Source organism: Macaca fascicularis, chromosome 5 (genome assembly GCF_037993035.2).
Source record: "Macaca fascicularis isolate 582-1 chromosome 5, T2T-MFA8v1.1".
In the NCBI taxonomy this organism is placed as follows: domain Eukaryota; kingdom Metazoa; phylum Chordata; class Mammalia; order Primates; family Cercopithecidae; genus Macaca; species Macaca fascicularis.
Window position 1 is genome coordinate 156402686 of NC_088379.1, and position 19427 is coordinate 156422112.

General features: G+C 38.7%; 1 protein-coding gene across 2 annotated transcripts in view; it reads left to right on the forward strand.

Annotated features, from left to right (window-relative positions):
- FHIP1A (FHF complex subunit HOOK interacting protein 1A) overlaps positions 1-19427 on the forward strand; it is a 264968-nt gene that overhangs the window by 82845 nt on the left and 162696 nt on the right. The gene's annotated exons all lie outside the window — the stretch shown is intronic.

Sequence of the window (19427 nt, forward strand, 5' to 3'; positions counted from 1 at the left end):
ATACCTCTAAAGCTTTATAATTTGCCTCTTATAAATGATCTTCTTGTGGGGGTGGGGGGGGGTGTTTTGCAATATTTCCCAAAGTGTTACTAGAGTGCTTGTTTAAAATGCACATTAAAAATTTCATATTAGTAGGCCTGAAACTAGTGTGTCAAAATCAGAATCAGAATGGTAGGGGCAGGACTTGGGAATCTGCATATTGCAAGTGAATGTCAACAGAGATTGACATTCTGGTCCAGTAAAATCAGACCCCTACCTAGGATCATTGTATTTTAAAAAATTTAGTGCAAGTTATTGTGTAGACACAAAACAGCTATTTATGATTGTGTGCTTTTCTGGGAAGAGTGTGGGGAAGGGAGGCTTAGGGAAAGATTTGTTAACAGATCCAAAATTAGAGCTAGATAAGAGGAATAAGTTATCCTGTTCTATACCATGGTAGAATGACTAGTTAACTATCTAGCTATAGTTTTGTGTCCTTTAAGAAATCTCTCCCTAACCTTCCCTTCCCCCTACTCTTCCAAGAGACAGTTTAAGATAAGGAAAAGAAAAGCTGGTAATCATAAATAGCTATTTTATGTCCGTGTAGGAATTCTCATGAAGTTCTGTTTCTAATTAAGATATTTCAGGAACAAAGTGGTATTGCATAAATTTGGAGCTCATTTTAGACTAAGATTTAATAATTGTTAATAGGCATTGAGCCTATGTTTAAGTTTTATGTTAGTCATTCATTGGGTAATGACTTTTTAAATTTGGGATTTGACTCTGATGAACTCTGAGTTTTGGTCTTAAGGTCGGAATGTGTGTGTGTATCCCCTGTTACAGGGCTTTTTCCCAGTTAACTCCAACCAATGAGAGATCCTCTGATGTTTAAGGGAGCTTTAATTTCAAGGTCCTAAGCAGATCAACAGTCTTATGATAAAAAATTAGCCACTCATGAATCCTGGGAATAATTTACAACCATTCACCTGTCTGTACAGCAGAAGTTGTTTGGAACATGTTCTTGCCTCTTCTAGAAAGCAGCATGAGTGATAGAATGATATTTATACTGGTTTGGAAAAGGTCAGAAACCAAATATTGTTGCCTTAGATGTGAGGTTATTTTGAGTTGTGCAGGAGACTTTGGGAGTGGGATGTGAAGAGTACAAAAGCAAATATATGTAAATGGGAAGACCTGGCAAGGATACTAAGAAGGTAGAGGGAGTAGCTTAGGTGGTTGTAGGACTGACTTGGATAATGAAAGGATCTAACAGTTGGGTGTATTGATTTCTTCCGAGGAAATGATGCTGGATACTAAAGGTAGCATAACAAGAACCACCCAAGTGGAAGATGTGTTTGAAGATGGACTCTGGAAGCTTGAAGACAGTATGATGCAAAATGTGTATGATAGTCCTGAGGAGAGGCTGTCAGTAGAATTCATCTGATATGAAATTTGGATGTGTTCTCAGAACAGTGAGACAAATAGCAGGTGGATAGAGGGAATTACAGATATTCTGAGCTGTTGAGAGAATTGTATATTTGAATATGCTATTTCAGGGTTAAAAGTTGTCTACATGAGAAAAGAATAGCAGTTATGGCAGCATTAGAAGGCTGTCCTTTCTAATTTAATGCCGAGAATGTCTGAGTCATGCAGAATTGGGATGGTGAGTGAGGAATGTTTCTCTGTGGCTTCCCTGGCTTTGTGTGGGGAGCCAGTGGGAAACCATTTTCGAAAGTGGCTTTGAATAAAAATCTAGCCCCAAAACTGTTTTAGTAAATAACATAAAAAGATACCCCAAAAGTGACGTGTTTGGGTCAAATAATCAAACCACCTGCATAACGCTGTAAATCTGAAATTTGTTCATTTTGCACATATCTTTTCATAATTTTATCAATTTTTAGATTATAATCTATCTCTGCCTTCTTTTGTAAATTTAGTCTTTTTAATTAATTCATCCATTTTGGTCTCTTCACATATTCTATGACCCTTATAATTTCTTTCTAGCATAGTTTGGATCTTTTCCAGCTTTTTTTTTTTTTTCTGTTCTAATTGACCAGAATGGCTTAAAATAAATATGTATAATTTATGTTTGGTCATGTTTTCCGTTTCATTTTTAACATCCTTTCTGAAATACCCTTGTCTTGGTCTTTAAGTATGTAGTGCCACACTGAACTGATGTACTCAGAGAAAAGTCTAACAACTCTAGTCTAGACTAGAGGTTCTCAAAGTGTGGTCCCCAGATGAACAGTGCAAACTTCACCTGGGAACTTGTTGGAAATGTAAATTCTTGGACTGAATCAGAAGCTCAGAGGGTGGAGCTCAGAGTTTTGTTTTTTGGTTTTTGGTTTTTGTTTTTTTGAGACAGTGCCTCACTCTGGTTGCCCAGACTAGAGTGCAGTGGCACGTTCTTGGCTCACTGAAGCTTTGGCTGCCCAGGCTCAATCGATCCTCCCACCTCAGCTTCCTGAGTAGCTGGGATGACAGGCACCTGCCACCATGCCTGGCTAATTTTTGCATTTTTTGTAGAGATGGGTTTCACCATGTTGCCCCACCTTCTTGAACTCCTGGGTTCAAGCAATCTGCCTGCCTTAGCCTCCCCAAATGTTGGGATTACAGGCGTGGGCCACTGTGCCTGGCTGAAATTTATATTTAACAAGCCCTCTAGGTCAGCAGTCTCCAACCTTTTGGCACCAGGGACTGGTTTTGTGAAAGACAATTTTTCCATGAATGATGGGGAGGGGTGGCTTGAGAATGAAACTGTTCCACCTCAGATCATCAGGTGTTAGTTAGATTCTCATAAGGAATGTGCAACCTAGATCCCTCACATGTTCATTTCACGATAAGGTTTGCGCTCCTATGAGAATCTAATGCCACTGCTAATCTAACAGGAGGTGGAGCTCAGGAAGTAATGCTCAGCCACTGCTCACCTCCTGCTTGGAGGCTTGGTACTTAACAGGCCACAGACTGGTACCAGTCTGAGTCTCGGAGGTTGGGGACCGCTGCTCTAGGTGATTCTGATATGTGCTATTGTGCAAGCCATTTATTTTTTCTTGTCGTTGGTCTCCTGAGCAGATACATTAGGAGTTCTCAAACTGTGCGCACACGAATCATCTGGTAACCTTGTTTTAGACATTTCAAGAAGCAGAGAATTTTTCCTGACTGCATACCAAGAGATTTTGATTCAGTAGGTCTTGGATAACTCAGTTTATGTGCATTTTAACAAACTCTCCAAAGTAGTTCTCGTATCTATGATCTGGATTAAATGGATGTCTGTCACTTTCTTTAAGCCCAAAATTGATGTGATTTAAAATGGCTCTTTGGGTTTAGTTACTGAAAACTTGGGGCCAGAAATTTATTTGCAAAATGCATTCTGGATTATTTTTGGCTGAAGCCAGATTATGTTCTGATTTCTTTCCTTGAAAAATATTTTCTTGCCGGTTGCGGTGGCTCACGTCTGTAATCCCAGCACTTTGGGAGACCGAGGCAGGTGGATCACTTTAGGTCAGGAGTTTGAGACCAGCCTGACCAACATGGTGAAACCCCATCTTTACTAAAAACACAAACATTAGCCGGGCGTGGTGTCGGGCACCTGTAATTTACACCAAGCTACTCGGGAGGCTGAGGCAGGAGAATCACTTCAACCTGGGAGGTAGAGGTTGCAGTGAGCCGAGACCGTGCCACTGCACTCCAGCCTAGGCAACAAGAACGAAACTCCATTTAAAAAAAAAAAAAAAAGAAAGAAAAATATTTTCTTGCCTACTATATAACAATTTTCTGAGGCTTCTCCTTCTTGATAAGGAAAAGAGCCTTTGGCCCTTATAAACGTGGGGATTTCATTATGCAGTTCTTCTAGGTAATTCTTTCAAATAGTAAACTTTAAAACACTATTCTAGGGAATGCCACTTTTTATTGAGATGTATCTTTTGTTCCTGCCCTTTATTTCTTATCTCTAAGCCTGTTCCCTATGGATGATGGTATATTTTCCTCATCTCAATGTCATTCATATTTTTGTTTTTTTCTTTAGTTTTTATGGTACTTTATTAGAAGAATAGTTCGTGAGTCTTCCTCTTCTTTTCAGTCTTTTTTTCCCCTGCTCATCCCTTGGATTTAGGAAATTTCCAAGCTTTTTCTTCTTTCCACATCTCACTCACATGTTCTTCCCTCAGGGCCTGCTTTTTCATGTTGGCTAGGAACTTGCTCAGACATCACCTTAGCATCCACCTTATCAAGTAGCATCCGACTCCCACAACTCTCTCCTAAGCTTTAGCCCCATAGCAGCTGCCTCCTGGATGTCCCACAGTCAGGTCAGGTTACCATGTCTGGGATTGAACTCATTGTTCTTCACACCTGAAATCCATGCCTTCTTTCATATTCCCTGTATTGGTGAATGGCATCACCATCGACCATCAACCAAATGCAGCTAACATTTATCATGTGTTTCCTGTGTGCCAGGCACTATTCTAAGATCTTCCATGTAATTCCTTACAAAATCCTTTGAGATACATTCTATTGTTTTTCTCATCGTATAGATAAGGAAACCGAACCACATAGAGTTTAAGAAATTATCTCAAGGTCACAAAAGTATTAATTAGTGGAGATGGAATTCAAACCAGGCTGTCTGTTTCTAGAGCGTGTAGTCCTAATTACTGTGCTTTGCTGCCTTTCTTTTTCAGTAGCTCAAGCCAGAAATCTAGGATTATCCTTTACTTCATTCTCTTCCCTCTGCATATCTGCTTGGGACTCTTGAGTTCACCTACTAAATCTCTCTTAAAACCACACTTCCACTTCTCCACGTTCCATTGTAAGGGTTCTGGTCCAGGCCTTCATCATCTCTCTTCTCAACCACTATAATTGGTGTTTTCTTTCCATTCATTTCTTTATATTATGGCCAGTGTATTCTGATCATGACACTCCTCTGCATTCACCAGTGTAGCTCCTCCACAATCAGTCATTCATTGTGGACAATGCTTCTCTTTTATCCATATGTACAGGTTTGTTATATGGGTATATTGTGTGATGCTAAGGTTTGGAGTATAAATGGTCCTGTCACCTATGTAGTGAGCATAGTACCCAATAGGTAATTTTTCAGCTCTTTCCCCCCTCCCTCTCTCTCCACTCTAATAGTCTCCAGTGTCTGTTGTTCCCATCTTTTTGTCCCTGTGTACACAATATTTAGCTCCCACTTATAAATGAGAACATGTGGTATTTGGTTTTCTGTTCCTGCATTAATTCTCTTAGGATAATGACCTCCAGCTGCATCCATGTTGTTGCAAAGGATGTGATTTCATTCTTTCCTAGTGGCTGCATAATATTCCATCGTGTACATGTACTACATTTTCTTTATCCAGTCTACTGTTGATGAGCACCTAGGGTGACTCTATGTCTTTACTATTGTGAATAGTGCTGTAATTAGCATGTGAGTGCATGTGTCTTTTTGGCAGAACAACTTATTCCTTTGGGTATATACCCAGTAATGGGATTGCAAATGCTGCCATAGTATTCCATTATTTTCCTTTCATCTGACTCATCAAACTGTTTTAGTTGTTTGTTCAGTTACCTCTTTTAGACCATGAGCTGCATCTTATTTATTTCTGTGTGTCTATCACCCAACATAAGTATTGAATATTGATTATATGAAAGAACAATGACTATTTAAATGAGCCAACTGACTTCTACCAATTCTACATGCTTCCTACCTTTGTAAAATAACTCTAGCTGGTGGAGAGAGAGTGGGAAAATGCCAGATAGGAGACAGGATTAACAGGCAGCTCCCACTGAGACACACAGAACAGCATATGGAGACTCACATTGTGAACTTTTGCTCCAAGAACCACCACAGGAACACATCAGGAAAACTGAAAGAATTCACAGACCCTTTGAAAGAAGCAGCTTACCGCTGCAAACGCTACGTGAGTTCCCACCATGTGAGAGGAGGAAAAGTCTGCCTCTGCACCCACATCCCACTGGGAACCTGAAAATCCTGAAAATCCAGGTCATAGGAGATTTAACCTTACCTAGAGCTGAGACGGATTTAGGGAGCTGAGTGAAATATAAAAGTAGAAGAAGTAGTGGGAAGAGCCTTGTAGGCACTCCAGGTCCTCAGCTAGAGTCCAGGGAAGCCATTCCTGGCCTTATCTCACAGGTGTCTTTGGGGAAGGGAAGGCAGCCAGCGGAATTGGGGAGGGGCCACAGAGTAAAGGAAACTCCTAGCTGAACTTTGTAATAATTTTGACTAAGCACGAATTTTCCTGATTAGAATCTAGGGTTGGGGAGTGAACAGGAAGTGCAGATACGAGTGCGGAAGCTGTAGCCAAAGGTGCAGGCAGGTGGGGAGGGGCAAGGCCTGAGAGCCCTGCTGGCTTTCTCAGCAGGGAGGCTTGTAGCCTGGGGCAAGATCTCAGCCCTGCTTGCCAGCTGCTGGATATAAACTCAGTGCTGTTATCCAGGCATGGCAGGAGCGAGACTGGCCTTGCTGGGAGCTGGATACCTGTCATTGCTGACTTTCCCTGCCTCCCTGATGACCTGTATGGTGCAGCAGAGGCAGGCATAATCTCCCTGGGAACATAGCTCTATTGGCCTGAAAACTACCCTCCATCCCCCTCAGTGGCTGCAGCAAATCCTACCCAAGGAGAGTCTGAGTTCAGACCCACCTAACCCTGTCTCCACCTGATGTTTTTCCTCTACCCATCCTAGTAGCCAAAGACAAAAGACATAAACTCTTGGGAGTTCTATGGCCCTGCCCATCGCCTGAGAAAGCAGAGCACTTATCCTTGCCTATGTAGGGCAAGGTTATATCCCCCTTCTACTACTGTAGCAAGTGCTCTCTTGAAAGCACCACCTCCTGGCAGGAGACCAACCACCTCAAGTTATTATAGCAACTCATAACAGAACCCTGCTCGAAAGAAGGAGAAAACAACAGCTAATTCCACCACCTGCAATACCCTGGCTAACTAGAGGTCCTGAGTCTGTCTATGTGACAGCTTCACAGCTAGCATAACCAACATTTGAGAAAAACAGTGCACTAAACAAAACTAAAACCAAGGACTCCCACAGAGTCCACTTTACTCCCCTCCCACTTCTACCAGAATAGGTGCTGGTGTCCATGCCTAGGATACCTGAAGACGGATCACATCACAGGACTCTTTGCAGACATTCCTCAGCACCAGCCAGAGCCTAATAGGCCTACTGGGTGGCTATACCCAGAAAGGCAATAACAATCACTGCAATCTGTCTCTTAGGAAGCCCCAAATCTAGGGGAAGGGGGAGAGCACCATGTCAAGGGACCACCCTGTGGGAACAAAAAAAATCTGAACAGCAGCTCTTGAGTTCCAGATCTTTCCACTGAAGCAGTCTCCCAAAATAATAAGGAACCAGAAAAGGAATTCTGGTAATATGACAGAATGTGATCCCCAAAAGATCACAAGCTACCCAGCAATGAATCCAAACCAAGAAAAAATCTCTGAATTGCTAGATAAAGAATTCAGAAGGTTGATTATTAAGCTACTCAAGGAGGCACCAGAGAAAGGTGAAAACCAACTTAAAGAAATTAAAAAAACAATGCAGGATATGGATGAAAAAGTCTCCAGAGAAATAGATATTGTAAACAAAAGATAATCACAACTTCTGGAAATGAAAGACACACTTAGAGAAATGCAAAATACACTGGAAAGTTTCAACAATAGAATTGAACAAGTAGAAAGAACCAGAACTTGAAGACAAGGCTTTGAATTAACCATCTGACAAAGACTAAGAAAAAAAGAATTAAAAAAATGAACAAAGCCTCCAAGAAATTTGAGATTATGTTAAACGACCAAACATAATAATTGGTATTCCTAAGGAAGAAGAAAAATCTAAAACTTTGGAAAACTTATTTGAGGGAATAATCAAGGAAAACTTCCCTAGTCTTGCTAGAGATCTAGACATCCAAATATAAGAAGCTCAAAGAACATCTGGGAAATTCATTGCAAAAAGATCATGACCTAGGCACATAGTCATCAGGTTATCTAAAGTCAAGACAAAGGGAAGAATCTTAAGAGCTGTGACGCAAAAACATCAGGTGACCTATAAAGGAAAACCTATCAGATTAATGACAGATTTCTCAGCAGAAACCCTACAAGCCAGAAGGGATTGGGGTCCTGTCTTTAGTTTCCTTAAACAGAATAATCATCATCCAAGAATTTTGTATCCAATGAAACTAAGCTTCATAAATGAAGGATAAACTCTTTTTCAGAGAAATGCTGAGAGAACTTGCCACTACCAAGCCAGTACTACAAGAAATGCTAAGAGGAGTTCTAAATCTTGACGCAAAACCTCAACATACACCAAAATAGAACCTCCTTAAAGCATAAATCTTACAGGGCCTATAAAACAATAACACAATGAAAAAAACACAAGGTATTGAAGCAACAACTAGCATGATGAATAGAGCAGTACCTCATATCTCAATACTAGCATTGAATGTAAATGGCCTAAATGCTCCACTTAAAAGATACAGAATGGCAGAATGGATAAAAATCCACCAACCAAGTATCTGCTGTCTTCAAGAGACTCACCTAACACATAGGACTCACATAAACTTAAGGTAAAGAGGTAGAAAAAGATATTCCATGCAAATGGAAACATAGAAATCAAAAGCAAGCAGGAGTAGCTATTCTTATATCAGCCAAAACCGACTTTAAAGCAACAACAGTTAAAAAGGACAAAGAGGAACATTATATTATGATAGAAGAATTAGTCCAGCAGGAAAATATCACAATTCTAAATATATATGCACCTAACACTGGAGCTCCTAAATGTACAATTACTACTAGACCTAAGAAATGAGATAGATGGCACCACAATAATAGTGAGGGACTTCAGTACTCCACTGATAGGACTAGACAGGTCGCCAAGACAGAAAGTCAACGGAAAACCAGTGGTCTTAAACTATACCCTAGAACGAATGGACTTAACAGATATTTACAGAACATTCCACCCAACAACTGCAGAATATACATTCTTTTCATCAACCCATGGAACATTCTCCAAGATAGACTATAAGATAGGCCACAAAATAAGTCTCAATAAATTTAAGAAAATTGAGCTGGGCACGGTTGCATTATCCCAGCCACTTTGGAATTAGATTCCTATAATCCCAGCACTTTGGGAGGCCAAGGCGGGTAGATCACCTGAGGTCAGGAGTTCAATAACAGCCCGATCAATATGGTGAAACCCCGTCTGTACTAAAAATACAAAAATTAGCTGGGTGTTGTGGTGTGTGCCTGTAGTCCCAGCTACTTGGGAGGTTGAGACAGGAGAATTGCTTGAACCTGGGTGGCAGAGGTTGCAGTGAGTTGAGATCATGCCATTGCACTCCAGTCTGGGTGACAGAGCAAGATTCCATCTCAAAAAAAAAAAAAAAAAAAAAAGAAAATTTAAATTATATCAAGTACCTCTCTCTCAGACCACAGTGGAATAAAATTGGAAATTAATTCCAACAGGACTCCTCAACATGGAAATGAAATAATCTGCTCCTGAATGATCTTTGGGTCAACAATGAAATCAACATAGACATTAACAAATTCTTTGAACTGAATGATAATATAGTGATAACTGATCAAAACCTCTGGGATACAGCAAAAGCGATGCTAAGAGGAAAGTTCATAGCAACTAAATGTCTACATCAAAAAGTGTGAAAGAGCACAAATAAGCAGTCTAAGGTCACTTCAAGGAACTGGAGAAACAAGAACAAACCAAACCCAAACCCAGCAGAAGAATTGAAGTAAAGATTGGAGTAGAACTAAATGAAACTGAAACAAACATGAAAAGGCAAAAGATAAATGAAACAAAACTTGGTTCTTTAAAAAGATAAACAAAATTGATAGATTAGTTTAACCAAGAAAAAGAAGAGAGAAGATCCAAATAAGCTTAATCTGAAATGAAATGGGAGATACTACAACTGATACTACAGATATACAAGAGATTATTCAAGGCTACTATGAACACCCTTATGGCTACAGACTAGAAAACCTAGGGGAAATGGATAAATTCCTGGATATATACAACCTCCTATGTTAAACCAGGAAGAAATAGAAACTCTGAACAGACCAATAACAATTAGTGAGATTGAAACAGTAATTAAAAAATTGCCAACAAAAAAAGTCCAGGAACAGATGGATTTACAGCTGAATTCTATTAGACGTTCAAAGAAGAATTGCTACCAATCCTACTGAAATGATTCCAACAGAGAAAGAGGGAATCCTCTCTAAATCATTCTGGGAAGCCAGTATTCTCTAATACCAAAACCAGGAAAGGACAACAAAAAAAAGGAAAACTACAGACCAATATTCCTGATTAACATAGATGCAAAAATCCTTAACAAAATACTAGCTAACTGAATCCAATAGCATATCAAAAAGATAAATGCACCATGATCAAGTGGATTTCATACCAGGGATGCAGGATTGGTTTAACATATGCAAATCAATAAATGATCTTTGGGTCAACAAGGAAATCAACATAGACATTAACAAAGGTCTGTAGTTTTCTTTTTTATATACCACATAAACAATTGAAAACAAAAATTGTATGATCATCTCAATAGATGCAGAAAATGCATTTGACAAAATTCAGCATCACTTTATGATTAAAACCCTTAGCAAAATCAACATTGAAGGGATATACCTTAAGGTAATAAAAGCCATCTATAGCAAACCCACAGTCAACATTATACTGAATGGGGAAAAGTTGAAAGCATTCCCCCTGAGAACCGAAACAAGACAAGGAAGCCCACTTTCATCACTTGTATTCAACATAGTACTGGAAGTCTTAACCAGAGCAATCAGACAAGACAAAGAAATAAAGGGCATCCAAATTGGTAAAGAGGAAGTCAAATTGTCACTGTTTACTGATGACAGAATCGAATACTTAGAAAACCCTAAAAACTCATCCAAAAAGCTCCTTATAGAGTCCAGATATTAGATCTTTGTTCGAAGCATAGTTTGCGAAAATATTTTCTTCCATTCTGTAGCTTGTGTATTTACTCTGTTGATAGTTTCTTTTGATGTGCAGTTTGCAATCGCTTTTGGTGCCTTTGTCATGAAATCTTTGCCAGGGCATACATCCAGAATGGTATTTCCTGGGTTATCTTCCAGGGTTTTTATAGTTTTAGGTTTTACATTTAGGTCTTTAATTCACCTTGAGATGATTTTTGTATATGGTGTAAAGAAGAAGTCCAGCTTCAATCTTCTGCATATGGCTAGCCAGTTATGCCAGCACCATTTATTGAATAGGGAGTCCTTTCCTCATTGCTTGTTTTTGTCAACTTTGTTGAAGATCAGATGGTTGTAGATGTATGACTTTATTTCTAGGCTCTCTATTCTGTTCCATTGGTCTATGGTCTGTTTTTGTACTAGTACCTTGCTGTTTTGGTTATTATAGCCTTGTAGTATAAAGTCTGGTAACATGATGCTCCAACTTTGTTCTTTTTGCTTAGAATTTCCTTGGCCATTTGGGCTTTTTTGGGGTTCATATGAATTTTGAAATACTATTTTCTAATGTTGTGAAGAATGTCATTGGTAGTTTGACAGAAATAGCATTGAATCTGTAAATTGCTTTGGACAGTATGACCATTTTAACAATATTTGTTCTTCCTCTCCATGAGCATGGAATGTTTTTCCATTTGTTTGTGTCATCTCTGATTTCTCTGAGAAATTTACAATGATGATTTTGGACTTCTCATTGTAGAGATCTTTCACCTCCCTGGTTAGTTGTATTCCTAGGTATTTTTCTTTTTATGGCTATTGTGCATGGCATTGTATTCTTGCTTTGGCTTTCAGCTTGGATGTTGTTGGTGTGTGGAAATGGTACTTTTTTTTGTACATTAATTTTGTATCCTGAAACTTTGCTGAAGTTGTTTATCAGATTTAGGAGCTTTTGGGCAGAGACTATGGGATTCCTTAGGTATAGAATCATATTGTGTGCAAACAGAGATAGTTTGACTTCCTCTCTCCTTGGATTATGCTCCTGATTTTATAAAATTGATCAAATTATTAGAAAGTATAGAAAAAAGACTGGAAAGGGACTAAGTGCGGTGGCTCATGCCTGTAATCCCAGAACTTTGGGAGGCGAAGGGGGGCAGATCATCTGAGGTTAGGAGTTTGAGACCGGCCTGGCCAACATGGCGAAACCCCATCTGTACTAAAAATAAAAAATTAGCTGGATGTGGCAGCATGCACCTGTAGTCCCAGCTGCTCGGGAGGCTGAGGCACAAGAATTGCTTGAACTTGGGAGGCAGAGGTTGCAGTGAGCCAAGATTGCACCACTGCACTCCAGCCTGGGCGACAGAGTGAGACTCTGTTTCGAGAAAAAGAAAAAAAAATAAAGAAAAGACAAAAAACTGGAAAGAAAAATATTAAAGTTTTAAAAACGGTTTGTCTCTCATGTTGGTGGTATGAGTGATTTTTATTATCTTTTTTTTTGCTATATATTCTTTTTTTTTGAGATGGAGTTTCTCTCTTGTTACCCATGCTGGAGTGCAGTGGTGTGATCTCGGCTTACTGCAACCTCCACCTCCCAGCTTCCAGTGATTATCCTGCTTCAGCTTGCCAAGTACCAGGGATTACGGGCATGTGCCACCATGCCTGACTAATTTTTGTATTTTTAGTAGAGACAGGGTTTTGCCATGTTGGCCAGGCTGGTGTTGAACTCTTGCCCTCAGGTGATCCACCTGCGTTGGCCACCCAAAGTGCTGGGATTACAGGCATGAGCCACTGTGCCTGGCCTATATATTCTTTTCTTACAATGATTATATATTGTTTTATGATTTAAAAATAAATTCTGCTAAAAATAAAGAATATATCTACTGTTTTGATGATCAGCTGCTGCTTTGCTATTTAGGGTCTGAACATCAAAGCTGAAATTTTAATATTGATGTTTTAATCAAGGAAGAATAAGCCCATGGCAGATGTATCCTATAGGATTTGGGATTTACATATTGGACATGTTTTCCTGCATTTGTTTAGAGACATTTCCTCCTTTTTATTCTAGTAATTTAGATCTCACCTAATGGAATCTAGTAAATTAAATAAGCAAAAGATTATATATATTTTATATATATATTTTTCTTTCTTTCTGTGGCATTTGTTGTAGCTGTTAAAAACAAAAGCACCACAAAGCTTAAAAACTTAAATACTCATATTTGGTAGCTGGATTGTGGTATACCCTTTGTAGTCCTGTGGCTGTTTTTAGCATCACCATTTCCAGGGCAATCCTGATATGAATATATATTTGTTTTTGAAGGGAAAAGCTGAGAAGATTGTGGCACATTGTGCACAAATTCTCTCATGTAGTTGACCCTTAACAAAGATAAAGTGTCCCACTGCCCTATTTCATATTCACAGACCCTATATCAGGAATAGATTAATTTTATTTATTTATTTATTTATTTATTTATTTATTTGAGATAGCATCTCATTCTATCACTCAGGCTAGGGTGCAGTGGCACAATCTCAGCTCACTGCATTCTCCGTTCCCCAGGCTCAAGTGATTGATTTTCCCATCTCAGTCACCCTAGTAGCTGGGACCACAGGAGCATACCACCACATCCAGCTTTTTTTTTTTTTTTTTTTTTTTTGTATTTTTGGTAGAGATGAAGTCTCACCATGTTGTCCAGTCTGGTTTTGAACTCCTGAGCTTAAGCTGTCTGCCCACTTTGGCCTCCCTGGGATTACAGGCATGAACCACTGCACTTGGCCAGGAATAGATTAATTATAGGGCTGTATTCCAGAATGCTATAAAGAGAGGAAGTATGAAAAACATGTTCAACATAAACCAAAATAGTGTCAGTTAAAAAAGAAACAATAAAAACAAACCCTGAAAGCAACAATATATAGCTGGGAATGTTGGGACCTGGGGATGGGAATGCAAGGTTTAGATTGTGTTTAGCGGGAGAAAGGCAGATTCGTGTAAACATTTTAGAGTGGTTTTCCTTAGTCTGTTTGAGAATGAGCAAGCCTTTAGAATGTAAAAACATACTTTGGAATGCTACAGGATTCTGCCTCTAATTCTGTTATCTCTTAACTGAGAAAATAATATTGATAGAAAGTTACTTAAACTCTAATCATACTTTTAAATAAATCCATATTTCGCTAACTATGACATTATCTATATGCCATCTATATCTATTTGAAGAGTGGGAATTAGTCTAATGTAGATTTCCCCAAACTATGGCTTGTGAACCAAATCTGGCCAGTCACCTGTTTTTTATGGACCACTAGCTAAGAATAGTTTCTACATTTTTAAATAGTTGGGAAGAAAAGACCAAGAATAGGCATATTGAATGTATGTATCTTGCAAAGCTTAAAATATTTACTCTGTGGCCACTGTACTCCAGCCTGGGTGACAGAGCGAGACTCTGTCTCAAAAAAGAAAAAAAAAAGAAATACAGTTGATTCTCTGTCTAGGGGGATTTCATCATCAACCACCCTTCCTCCTCATTGTTTTTCTGCCTGTTGGTATCTTCATTAAAAGATGAAGCCTTGCAGTCTTCAATTTAAGGTAAAATACAGAAAGGCAAATGTATGAGCTTGTTAAAACAGATTTAAACAGTTATTAAGCAATGAATAGAAGTGATTATATCTGCCCTGGTTCTCATTTACAGGTGTGGTTGAAGAGAACAAGAGAGCACATTGGGTCTAAAAATGTGTATCTGTATTTTGGGCTAGAAATTTGGGAGGTTAGAGATCTTCATTAGTGGGTGAGAGTCAAGAGAAAGCTAAAGACAAAGGAAAAATTTCAAAGCTGTGACTTGATTCACCCTTCTTATATACCTGAGTCCCAGAACTTCTTTTTTTGCCTACTTATTTCCTAAGAATTGGAGCCCTGAAGCCTATTCTGTCTATGTGGCTTTGAAATTAACTAAGCTTTCTTCTCTGGGCAAAAAAGTGGATTCTGTGGCCTACCTATTGGTCTTAATTTCTCTTATTTTTATGTGAATCTAGATCTGCCTAGTACAAATTCAGCCTGGTTATCTGAACCACTGCACCTGATGATTCCAGTTGTTGTACATCTTGAACTTTTCTTGACCATGTTATTCCTGACCAGGTTCTGAAATATGATTTCGTGAAGTAAGCATAGTTACACACTGGTCACAAAGTCCTTGTGCATGCCAGTTGAACTCATGTCTGCATCCCTGTATTAGTCCATTCTCATGCTGCTAATAAAGGCATACCTGAGGCTGGGTAATTTTTAAAGGAAAGAGGTTTAATTAACTTACAGTTCAGCATGGCTGGGGAGGCCTCAGGAAACTTACAATTGTCATGGAAGGGGAAACAAACACATCCTTTTTCACATGATGGCAGGAAGGAGGAGTGCAAAAGGGGGAAAAGCCTTTTATAAAGCCATCAGATCTCACGAAAACTCACTCACTATCATGAGAACAGCATGAGGGTAACCACCTCCCGTGATGAAATTACCTTTCACCCGGTCCCTCCCATGACGCATGGAGATTATGGGAACTACAATTCAAGATAAGATTTGGGTGGTGACAGAACCAAATCATATGAGTCCCCCTCCATTCTCCACATAGATTCTACTTTTTTCTCATTTTCTTTTGGAAGTCTTTCATTTTAATAATTGGAAGTCATTAGAGCAGACCCTGCTACTGTTTATAGGTCTTTGACTATTGTCAAGTAGAATATTTGTGTATGGATATTATGGCCACTATCAGGCCTTTATTAGAGACTGTTTTGATGACATGTAATTGGCAACACAGAAAATGTTCAGAGGACATGCGGAAATTTTAAACTTTGGGCAGAGAAAGGAAGGAGATTTGTACTTAGCAGAATAGGGGACTTTATGGCCACTCTTTAATTTTCTGGGCCTCAAAAACACCATTTAGGTATCCTGGCAACTCAATAAAAGAAGGCAACTGTCTCTTAAGTAGCTAGGTAGAATCTACTAATTTATTGTTTGTTATTAAGTTCATAAAGAGAATTATCTTTTTTATTCTTGGATTGTATTGAGGTCAACCATTCTCAAAACAAAAAACAAACAAACAAAAAAGGACTTTGGACAGCCTGCCTGGGTTTGAATCCTGACCCCTGCCCCTTGTCACTTGGGGCAAGTTACTTATCTTCTCCCTGCCTCAGTTTCTTCAGTGATAAAGTAGGGAAAGTAATAGTATACATACCTCATAGGGTTGTTGTGAGGACTATATTTATTTATATGTCAAGTAATTTAAGCAGCGCAGGCCACATTGTAACTGCTATTGAAGCCTAAGGTACTATTAATAGTATTCATTGTGGTCTTAGAGTTAAGGCCCTAATCTAGCCATAGGTATTTTTAGATCATTCCAGGAAATATGTTCAGACATTTCCAGGAAAAAAGCCTAATCCTAATTCTTTGAAATACCTTAAATCAGAAAGATAAATGAAATTGTTGGAGGTGTTAAATTATATATTTTTCAGATAGGTTACTCACCACGGACACACCAGCATATACTTTTATGTTTAAAGTATTTTTAGCTGACAAAAATTGCCGATGCCCTGAAAAGTACTGCTGTGTTGGTTAAAATGGCACTCGTTTAAATTCAGGTTTCACTGTACGAATATTGATTTGCTGAAAAGCATAGGAGTGAAGCTCCCTGTGGGATTTAGATTGGGCATAGATAACAAAATACTCTGTTTGAATTTTGGTGATATCAGCAGTAGTAAAGGCAATATAAATACCCACATTTAGGTTATTTTATAAAATAAGCTTGCCATATATGGAGGGGGCAATTTTCCATCACTTTGTTAGGTAGACATGAGTTCAGAAGATTAGACATTTTAAATAAACATACTTATACTATTTGGATGTATAGAAACAGACATACAGAACTCTCAAATGAAATTTGCTTTCCTAAAATACCAACAGAAATTCCTAAAACTCTATCTTCACATTTATCTTCAAAATGACCTATTTTTTTATGTATATTTATAATCAAGTGCATCTGTGTTAATATGTTTGTGTTCATATGTAAAAAATTAATTGAGGTAGTAAACGAAGTTAGGAAAGAGATTATGGATTTCTTTTTTCTTTTTTAAATAAAAATACAGCTCCGTTCTCTAAAAATGTTTTTCTTTAAACACACCAGAAAATGTGAGCAGCATTCTGCCTGTTGATTTTATTAAAGGATGAAACAGATGCTCCATTGATCCTTGATATGGTTATTTCTGTGGCTAGTTTTCTATATGAGGGGAAACCGTTTGATTAATTACCATTAACTGTGACATATCCTGTGGGTAGTGAAATTTTGTGTGTGTATTTTCTCTTTTTTGAATAAATTAGTAGCTGTGTAAACAGGTTCCAGTAAAGTTGTATGCCAGAACGCTTAGTGGAAAATAAATGCATTTTCTATAAAAGCATAGGATGGCAGTGTTGTCAAGTACTTAGGTGGTACTCAGAGATGTAGTGGCCTGCCACTGTCTGTAGGATCTGAATCTTTGTCTTTTGTGGGGAGCTTGTGTTAGGTCCCGGTAGTGCCTGTACATCATCAAGGTGTTTACTTAGGCTAAGACCTCCACTCTGTTGCCACTAATACTAGTGTGAATATGAAGCCATTCCAAGATTATATTGCTTTGATTTTGGTAACCCCTGCTCTTGGCTGTCTGGTCACTCAGGGCATCATTGTTGCTGTTTATTAGATTAGTGCTTCCTAAATTGGGGTAAGAATATAACTTGATGCGCTTGTGCACACTTTTTTCTTACTTGATTTTTAAAAAATGCTATACGTGGCCAGGCGCAGTGGCTCACGCCGGTAATCTCAGTACTTTAGGAGACTGAGGCAGGTGGATTGCCTGAGGTCAGAAGTTCAACACCAGGAATTAAGCGTTGGCTGTTGAGTTATTCTCACATTCTTTGGTTAACTTTGCTTATTTTCAAAATAGATTTGAAGCTGACAATAAAACACAAAAATACAATTAAACTATTATTACAAGGATAAAATTATATTTTAAGATGGAGAAAACAGTTGTTTAGAAGGCTAGTCCTGTCAAGTATTAATAATTCCCCTGGTCGGAAGAAGTTGAATCCCTGAATAGACCAATAACAGGCTCTGAAATTGAGGCAATAATTAATAGCCTACCAACTAAAAAAAGTCCAGGACCAGATGGATTCACAGCTGAATTCTACCAGAGGTACAAGGAGGAGCTGGACCATTCCTTCTGAAACTATTCCAATCAATAGAAAAAGAGGGAATCTTCCCTAACTCATTTTATGAGGCCAACATCATCCTGATACCAAAGCCTGGCAGAGACACAACAAAAAAAGAGAATTTTAGACCAATATCCCTGATGAACATCGATGCAAAAATCCTCAATAAAATACTGGCAAACCGGATCCAGCAGCACATCAAAAAGCTTATCCACCATGATCAAGTTGGCTTCATCCCTGGGATGCAAGGCTGGTTCAACATATGCAAATCAATAAATGTAATCCAGCATATAAACAGAACCAAAGACAAAAACCACATGATTGTCTCAATAGATGCAGAAAAGGCCTTTGACAAAATTCAACAGCCCTTCATGCTAAAAACTCTCAATAAATTTGGTATTGATGGAACGTATCTCAAAATCATAAGAGCCATTTTTGACAAACCCACAGCCAATATCATACTGAATGGGCAAAAACTGGAAAAATTCCCTTTGAAAACTGGCACAAGACAGGGATGCCCTCTCTCACCACTCCTATTCAACATAGTGTTGGAAGTTCTGGCTAGGGTAATTAGGCAAGAGAAAGAAATAAAGGGTATTCAGTTAGGAAAAGAAAAAGTCAAATTGTCCCTGTTTGCAGATGACATGATTGTATATTTAGAAAACCCCATCGTCTCAGCCCAAAATCTCCTTAAGCTGATAAGCAACTTCAGCAAAGTCTCAGGATACAAAATCAATGTGCAAAAATTACAAGCATTCTTATACACCAGTAACAGACAAACAGAGAGCCAAATCATGAATGAACTTCCATTCACAATTGCTTCAAAGAGAATAAAATACCTAGGAATCCAACTTACAAGGGATGTAAAGGACCTCTTCAAGGAGAACTACAAACCACTGCTCAGTGAAATAAAAGAGGACATAAACAAATGGAAGAACATACCATGCTCATGGATAGGAAGAATCAATATCGTGAAAATGGCCATACTGCCCAAGGTAATTTATAGATTCAATGCCATCCCCATCAAGCTACCAATGACTTTCTTCACGGAATTGGAAAAAACTGCTTTAAAGTTCATATGGAACCAAAAAAGAGCCCGCATCTCCAAGACAATCTTAGTCAAAAGAACAAAGCTGGAGGCATCACGCTACCTGATTTCAAACTATACCACAAGGCTACAGTAACCAAAACAGCATGGTACTGGTACCAAAACAGACATATAGACCAATGGAACAGAGCAGAGTCCTCAGAAATAATACCACACATCTACAGCCATCTGA